A 9,422-nucleotide genomic window follows, 5' to 3' on the forward strand; every position below is an offset into this window, starting at 1 on the left:
TGTCAGGAATTTTTTTAAATAAACATTAATTTTTTGTGCTACGCGCAGGACAGCGGATAGTTTGCTCTGATTGGGCATTCCAATGACCTTTGATAATGATTGATACATTTTAATTTTTAGTACATTTCCATATAAATAAATAAATTTGTTTATTGCAAAATAAAAACACGTACACTGTCCTTTGAAATAACACTTTTTAGTAATTGTTTATCTTTTTTTCTTTGTTCATATATATATTAAGTTAGAGAATAAAACTTTATTATTTTTAAACATATTCAATTGTTTAAACAATATTTCACAAACAATAATCAAATTAGTTAGATATTTGTAGAATTAAAATATTAAAATACAACAAAATATAGAGTAAGAAAATAATATATTAGATAAAGATTGGAAGAAATTTTGGTAAAAATCAACTTGTGTGAATCGAACACCGCTGTCCTGCGCGTAGCACCAAAAATTAATGTTTATTTAAAAAAAATCTTGACGCCGTGGTAGTTAATCGATTATAATTCTGCAAATTGCAAATGAAAGGTACGGTACTCTTCTATATGCAAAAAAATTCAACTTGCTCTCTGCTTTATTTTCAATCCTGCAACATTTTGAAAAAATGCTGTTTAGCTAAACCTGGATTGCAAAATTTATTTTGCAAAATCTGTTGAACCGATCGTAATGAACTTTACAGTATTGTTTTATTTTATCATATAGTTTTTCTGTGTAAAATATGAAGGTCCTAAGTGTAACATAAATAGTTGAAAAACGTAAAATGCAAATACTTTTTTTTTTGCAATTATTGCTATTTTGCAACAAGGGTGACAATTTTTAAAATTTTTAACCAATCCTATGTTATAGGAAATTTCATTACACAACTTTCTTGTTAAAACAAATTTTCTCGGAAATGAATACTTTTAAAGTTATAATCAAAAAACCTTAAAAATTATTTAAACAATGTTCCGGACCGTTTTGAGTGGGAGGATAACTCAATTATTATTATTTAAGTTATTTTCAAGCAATTTCTGCAAAAAAATTTGAGTCACCTCTCAACGTCCATCTCAAAACAGATGCGCCCTGGACTACAAAGGCGCGCTGCTCGCTATGTGAATGAGCGCGAGCCTGTTAATTATAATAACTACACTTGAGAGCAAAACAATCGACTCACTCGCTGAATTGTACACGTTAGATGTCTCGAATTTTCTAAACCTGTTGTCCGATTTGAGTGATTCTTTAGTATGTTATAGCCTTATTATTTTAAAAAAATCGATGTAATAATATTGTTGCTAGACAGGTAAATGTCATTTTATATCGGATGTAACAATCATACTGTGTTTTTTACTTGAATTTCGGAACACCCTGTGGAATATTCTAGCCTATATAAAATATTTAAATTAAAACTCAATTGTAGCCTTAGGCTTTATTAATATTTTCTTGTTTGATTCATTTGATTATGTTGGAAAATAAAAAAATTAGGTACGTTAACAACTAGCGATGTTTTTCAGCAATAAATCCTCATTTTCTGCTTAGCTTAAAAAACAAGCCAAACGTAGCCTATGAGAAATTAACAATTCAATGGATATCAAATTGTTAACAGTCAAAAAGTGTCTGGTTTGTTGTGAAAATTAGTAGATTTGTTATTTAAAGTTTCAGTTAAGTCCGTATTTTTTTGTTCGGTGGAAATGGAACGCGCTACAAGGAATTTAACCTGCGATGGGTGTATTCAAGAAGTTATCTTACGTAGCGAAGGACTTAGATACCATGCTTATGGCTTATGCTTAAGGCTCCTTATATTGGTAACCATTTTTTGCTAATGCATGATAATCCAAAACATCACGTTCACGAACTGTAACCGAATATTTACAACAGGTAAATCTTCGGACTTTAAATTGTCCATCGCATAGTCCAAATCTTAACCCAGCGTTTGTCAACCTTTTACCCTTTGCGACCCAATCTTCCAAAATATTTTCACCGCGCCCCCCCCCCCCCCTCGTTCCATAACAGTATATCTGTGCAATAATATTGTACCTTGAGTATTTTGACAAAAACAGTAAAATCTTATTTTTTAGTATTCAGTGCTCTTTATGATTATAACTCCTCATCAGTGTTTATGTGTATTTAATTTTTTATTTTGTCAGAATTTTGTTTTGCTTTGATTTTAACAAATTAGTTAATGATGTTGGTGTGTTTTTTATATGCTCACGCCCCCCCATTACTAAAAGCGCGCCCCCTAGGGGGGCGCGCCCCACAGGTTGAGAATCGCTGCCTTAACCCAATCGAACATTTGTGGGACATAATTAGCAAAAGACTACGACAGCGTTTGCCACCTCCTAGAACCTTACAAAAGGTAGAAACAGTAAACAGTAGCTCTCGAGATTTTAAATGATATTGATCAAGACCAAATAGCATGCCTCATTTTTAAGGCTATGGGTACATAATTCGCAAATATTTTACGTGTATCCCTACTTTTTCTGTCTTTACACGGCAAATTACGTGTAGTAAAATTCACACTGGTATGGATATGTAAACATTACTAGAATGTCATTCTACTTGAAAATGTCATCATTAATTTAAAGAGATGGGTTTTGAATGTTCTTGGATAACTGTTATTTTTATAATTGCAAATTATTAATTCAGTTAATAAATGTGATAATTTTTTCACTAACTATGTATTCAGTGATTGTAATAATTTATTTGTACAACAAAGACTAATACTCAATCGAGAAAAGAGGAAAAGTGTTAAAGTGATTTTTTAATAATATGTTGTTATGGAACGCTTACAATTTTGAACATCTTTAACAACAAAATACTTGGATCACAGAATATAATATTATCCTGATGTATTCTCTGCTTGGATCTTCCACAAATAATACACAATAAATAACTTTTTATTAAGTTCACGTCTTAAATCAATTATTTATCAGATACACTATATATCAACAATATTTCATCAATAACTCAACATATTCCCGATGCAATGTCAAATATTTAAAATTGTCACTGATTGTCAGTGTCTGACTGACAATATATGCTGACAATATTATATTCGGCTGAGTTCGTTGTAAGACAAAGATAGATTTGGGAAATATTACCACGGCATTATGTTCATTTTTTTCGAATCCTGAAAAAACCAATAAATATTTTTGAAAAATTTAAACGCAGAATGAAAGACTAAATTATTACCGAGGACCGAAAGTCCCTTAGAATAAATAAAAAGTTTATTTTGAATGATATATTTGAAATTAAAAATCACACTAAATTTTCTCTTAGTTTTTCACCCCTGTAACTTATTAAAATAAACATTATAGAAGTTCTCATGGACTTTCGGCCCTCGCTAATAACGTAATCTTTCAATCTGCGTTTAAATTTTTAAAAAATACTTATTAGTTTTCTCAGGATTCGAAAAAAATAAATCCCCATTTGAATAGCATTGCAGCCGAAAATACGTACCGATCCTCTTAATATAAAAGTACATTTCTCTTTTATTATCGAACATTATAGAATGAATCAAAAAACAAAATGTTAAGAAAGCCTAAGGCTACAATTGAGTTTTAATTTAAAATTTTATATATGCTAGAATATTCCACAGGGTGTTCCGCACTTCAATAAAAAAAAACACAGTATGATTGTTACACCCGGTATAAAATAACATTTAGCTGTCTATACCCTATTCCACGAACATACGCCTGTTTTGGATTACTTCGACAACGAATATTTTACTGTGCAAAATAAGAAGAACGAAAGTAAATTGCAAATTACATTGTTGTTTATTGGAATAATTATTAGCGCCATTTACTTTCGTACTTCTTATGTTGCACAGTAAAATATTCGTTGTCGAAGTAATCCAAAACAGGCGTATGTTCGTGGAATGGCCCATACCAACAATATTATTACATCGATTTTCTTAAATAATAAGGCTATAACTGCTATAACATACTAAAAAAATCAGTCAAATCGGACAACAGGTTTAGGAAATTCGAGGCATCTTACGTGTACAATTCAGAGAGTGAGTCGATTGTTTTGCTCTCAAGTGTAGTAAAGTGTAATAATGTAATAATAACATAATGGTAATAATAAATGCTTATAATATAATGGAAAATGTAAACTTTTCATCCCTAGGACTCAGGACCTGTTGAGCTTTATAAATATATAAAATGTACAATATAGCTTTGTAATTTTTCTTAACAATTTAATTACCTATCTAATGGGTAGTAATTAACTAATCTTTCCCCTTTCCCCATCTAATTATAACAACAATAATTACTTCATAATTAAAAATCGGCGGGTGTAATTTCCTCACCAAAATAATCTTTTGCCTGCGTTTATAAGGGTATGTCATAATCCCACAGGTATTTTCCTCACCAAGACCAAAATGGTTATTTCACTTATTTCAGGTAGATTTTACTAAAAGGCATTCAATTGAATTATGTATCTACTATTAAATTGCAGTACGTACCTATAATTATATTAATTAATTAATTAATTATAGTATTTTATTTTTAGTCACAATTGGAATTTTGACAAAAATGGCATGTTTAATAGAAAGTGATCGCGGTAAACCTTACGCGGTATTGTTATTTGAAAATTTTACTATTTATATTATTCTGGAGGATAAAACAACTTGTAGTGCGAAACTTTTTACTATTGGTGCAACTTTTACAATATCTAGAAGTAGCCGACAACATAATCATGAACCAGATTGTCAGAAGTTAGATCGAAAAATTGTTTCTAACTATTGTAAACGTAAAGCCGAAGAGAATTATTGAAAAACCAGCAAAAATTATACGCCAAGCACTTGCAGCTAATTTGTCTGAAACAATTACTACGATTGTTGTCAGTTACATAAGAAAAAATATATAATTATCGACGAAAAATGATGTCTGGTCGACTTCCTTCCAATATTGATGAGGTTCAAGAATTTGTGACGGGGTGTGCTCAAAAAACAACCAAGAGGGAAAATTTTCTCTTTATAAACTGTGTCAAAAGTAGGATAATTGTATTTAGTTGTGAAACAAATATAAGACTTTTAGCCACATTGAATTTTATTATATGGATGGCACATTGCAATTATTCATTATTCATGGGCTGATTAATGGGCATTATATTTCTTTATTATACTGTTTACTGCCAAACAAAAAAACAGAAATTTACAACAATATTTTTTATTTGTTAAAATCAGAAATTTTTAAAGCTCTCAAAATTGAGTTTAATGCTAGTAAAATTTTTGAAGATTTTGAAAAGGAATGCAATCATTGAAATGTGTCCGAACACTGAAACACATGGTTGTAAATTTCACCTACACTAGGCTTGGTATAGAAATGTATTGGTCTCTTGATTTAATATCAGAATATAAAAATGATTCTGAAAGAAGCAAGTGGCTCAAACATACTTTTGGCCTTACATATAAAACCAGAAGACGTATGAGATTGTTTTGTGTTTGATTTAATGTTATGCAAACCAGTACTTGAACGCCCCAAAATGAAATTTAAGATAGATATGTTGATTATTTAGTTTAAACTTATATAGACGAAAATACCATATTCTCCCCATATTTGTGGACAGAGGCAAATTCTTCTGTTATTCGTATTACGAATGCTTGCGAATCTTTTCATTCGCATTTTAATTTATCGTTTTGTAATACGCATCCATCCATATATATTTTCTTTGAAAAAATTAAAGAATTTTAGGTAGATACGTATGGTAAAATTTAAAGTTTGCATATTGCAAAACCTATCAAAGATAAACAAGTTAAACTGAAATTGAAAAATGTAGTAAATTTATTAATAAGATATCAGTCTAATCAAAAGACTAGAATGGATTTTGTAAAGTGTCTGTCTTATTATAGTAAATATTAAATAATAATTTATACGTCTTGCATATTATCTATATTATAAACTATTATTATAATGTAAGGAAATTAATGTCTTGTATTCGGATTTCGGATGCTTTCATAATAGACATTCTTAAATTAAACCTATATTTTTATTTTATTACCTGAGTGAGTTGGTGAGGAAAATACCTACCGGATTAATAGGAACCTTTAAATCTGGTGAGGAAAATACCTGTCGGATTATATGTTTTTACTGGTTTTTGAGGAATTTACCTCCGCCCTTAAAAATATATACATTTGAACTCTTACCAATGCAAATTGCAAATTAAGAAATAAATGACGGTTAAATTATTAAAATGTTAAATTATTAAAATTTTAATCGTAAAACAGGAAACTAAAATAACCAGATGAAGATAACTCATAATATATCAAATTAAAGTTTATTATACCTTTTATTTAAAACATAAAAGAAATGCATTTAACACAACAAATAAATCACTCACCGTATTTGTCACGCTGGAATATTCCTTGTATTTTATGCACGTTCACTAAACTTTTATAAACAATAACAAAGCAACAGCTGAGTTTATTATACGCGTAAACATTGCGATAACGCACTTTTTAGAGCAATCTCTTATGGGGGATTCGCCTTTCTTTGCAACGTTGCCAGCGTTACTTTACAAAAATCCAAGAATCAAAGACGAAGTTTTAGTACGGGTGGAATACTAAAATACATCAATTTCGGTTTGAAAACTTAAAACTGAAAGAAGTATTATGTTTATTGAAGTTATACTTCTTTAGGCGCGTTGGGAGTAAATTTATATGTGGGCGCAGCTGAAACGCTAAACGTGCTCTGATTGGGTAATTACAATGACCTGTCAATAATTGTTCAATATGTCGGTTATGGGTAAACAAATGTTGTGTATATTAGTTTTTATTATTGTGAGGGCAGAGAAAAAAGCAAGATTATAATTGTAGTGACTTTTTAAATAGTTTTTAAAAGCAACAGAAAAGTACGTATTTGTAAATGTTTCAGTATTTAAAAAAAAATTACATAGGTACCTACCTTCTTCTTCTTTGAGTGCCTCTCCTATCGGAGATTGGATATCATTAGGGCGATTCTAATTTTATTTACTGCTGTTTTGAACAATTCGTTAGTGGTACAGCCAAATCACTCTCTCAAATTTCTCATCCAGGACATTCTTCTACGGCCTGGATTTCTTCGTCCTTGGATTTTTCCTTGCATTATATTTTGTAGGAATGTGTACTTTTGTCCTCTCATCAGGTGGCCTAAGTATTCAAGTTTTCTCTTTTTTATATGCAGTATAACTTCTGGCTCGTTATTTATTCTGCGTATTACTTCTTCATTTGTAATTTTATCCACCCAACTTATTCTTAGTATACGGCGGTAGCACCATATCTCAAAGCTTTCAAGATTTTTAATATTCCTCTGTTTAAGAGTCCATGACTCAACACCGTAGAGCAAAGTACCGAATACATAGCATTTTAACATTCTAGTTCGTAGATGAATACTAATATCACGATTAAAAAATAATTTTTTCATTTTTATAAAAGTAGACCTGGCAATTTCAATACGTCTTCTTATCTCGTGATTTTGGTCACCTGTTTCACTGATAAGGGTTCCCAAGTATTTGTATTCGTTTACTTTTTCAAGTTGGGTACCGTTTATTGTGATACTAGTGTCATTTATTGGATTCTTACTGAAGGTCATATATTTGGTTTTTTTTGACGTTCATCCTTATGCCGTAGTTATTACATATCTCATTCATACTTTCAACTAGATGTTATAGATCTTCCGCTGTTCTTGCCATTATCACAGTATCGTCAGCATATCGAATGTTATTGATAACTTTTCCATTGACTATTATCCCTTCGTTTGCATATGAGAGAGCTTCTTGGCATATTTGTTCGCTGTAGATATTAAACAAGACCGGTGACAATATACAACCCTGTCGTACCCCTCTACGTATTTCTATTTCGTCCGATGTTTGGTCTTCTATTTTTATATTAGCTCGCTGATTCCAGTACAGATTTAATATTATTTGTATGTCTCTGGTGTCAATGTACTTACTCTCCAGGATTTCTTTGAGTTTACTGTGGCGTACTTTGTCAAAGGCCTTTTCAAAGTCTATAAAGCAGGTGTGTACCTCTTGGTTAACATCTAGGCCAGCGGTTCTCAATCTTTTTGAGTCATGTACCACCAAATACTTTTTATTATTTTGGTACCACCTAACTGAAATACCTATTTAGCTAGGTGATCTAATTAACTATAATAGTTGTGCTTATTTTTGCTGTTTTGCATTTTGTGTACCACCTCAAATAATGAAATGTACTACCAGTGGTACATGTACCACAGATTGAGAACCGCTGATCTAGGCATCTCTGTGTTAAAACGTTCAAGGCAAAGAGAGCATCCCGTGTACCTAATCCTTTTCTGAATCCCATCTGTGTATCGTTAATATCGATGTCTAGTTTTTGATAGATTCGGTTGTGGATGACTCTAAGAAATATTTTAAGCAGGTGACTCATCAAGGAGATTGTTCGATGATCTGAACATTGTATTGCCTTAGTTTTCTTCGGTATGGTGACAAACGTTCTGGTGGTGACAGCAACCATTCTTGTGGTATTATACCAGTACTGTATATTGTATTGAATATATGCAATATTATGGTTACGGATTTATCATTCAAAAGCTGCAGCAGTTCTGTAGGGATTTCATCAGGTCCGTTTGCTTTTCCATTTTTAGCGTTTCTTATTGCGTATTCTACTTCTTCTTTCAATATGTCTGGCCCAGTTGCATTGATTATCTGAGTTAAGTTGTTTCTATCGTCTTCAAATAATTCATTCAGATATTCTGTCCATATTTTTATTTTATTCTCTAGATCTACAATAAGATTTCCATCTTTGTCTTTAAGTTTACCTATTTGGCATTTGTTTATGCTTCCTGTTATCTCTTTTACTTTTTTGTGCATACTGAACCTACCTACCTATTTGGAAAATGTAAAATAAACTTACCTAGTATGTAATGCTTTGATTTACATAATTTGATTACCAACAAAATGTCTACCAATATTCATCTAATATTGTTTTCTTACTCTATGTTTTGTTGTATTTTAATATTTCAATTCCACAAAAATCAAACTAATTTGGTTAAATTCAGAACTGTCAAAAGTTTAAAACGTTCAGTTGGTCTATCTTCCAATATGATGCATATGTCTCCGGAGCCAAAATCTAAAGATGCTTGAATTTCAAAACTAACCGCGTCAATGTACACGGGTTCAATGCCCAATACAAACTTTTATTTTTAATTTTTTTTATACATTTTATGATTGTAAGTACATTATTATACAATTTTTTTTTTTTCAGAAAATACGTATTTAGTTAAAAATTGTTCAACAGTTATTGTTCAGAAATCATATTTGTGGCATTTTTCAATGTGTTTGTGTGTTTTATTCTTTTATTTTTTAAAATTTTTTATGTATTGTTTTAATAAATTTTTTTGAAAATTAGTACCAAAGTATTGAAATTAGTTTAATATTGAAATAAAATATAAATAAACTGTTTAACCCTTAAACGCCCA

At 30.6% G+C, this 9,422-nt stretch overlaps 1 protein-coding gene across 1 annotated transcript in view; it reads right to left on the minus strand.

The window, feature by feature from the left end:
• Positions 1 to 6,422, minus strand: part of LOC126883095 (glutamine synthetase 2 cytoplasmic-like) — a 359,158-nt gene extending 352,736 nt beyond the window's left edge. Inside the window, exon 1 of the mRNA XM_050648330.1 lies at positions 6,325 to 6,422. The gene's annotated coding sequence lies outside the window, so the exon portion shown is untranslated. The remainder of the gene's footprint in view (positions 1 to 6,324) is intronic.
• Positions 6,423 to 9,422: the final 3,000 nt, after the last annotated feature.

The sequence above is a fragment of the Diabrotica virgifera genome, chromosome 4 (assembly GCF_917563875.1).
Source record: "Diabrotica virgifera virgifera chromosome 4, PGI_DIABVI_V3a".
NCBI lineage: Eukaryota > Metazoa > Arthropoda > Insecta > Coleoptera > Chrysomelidae > Diabrotica > Diabrotica virgifera.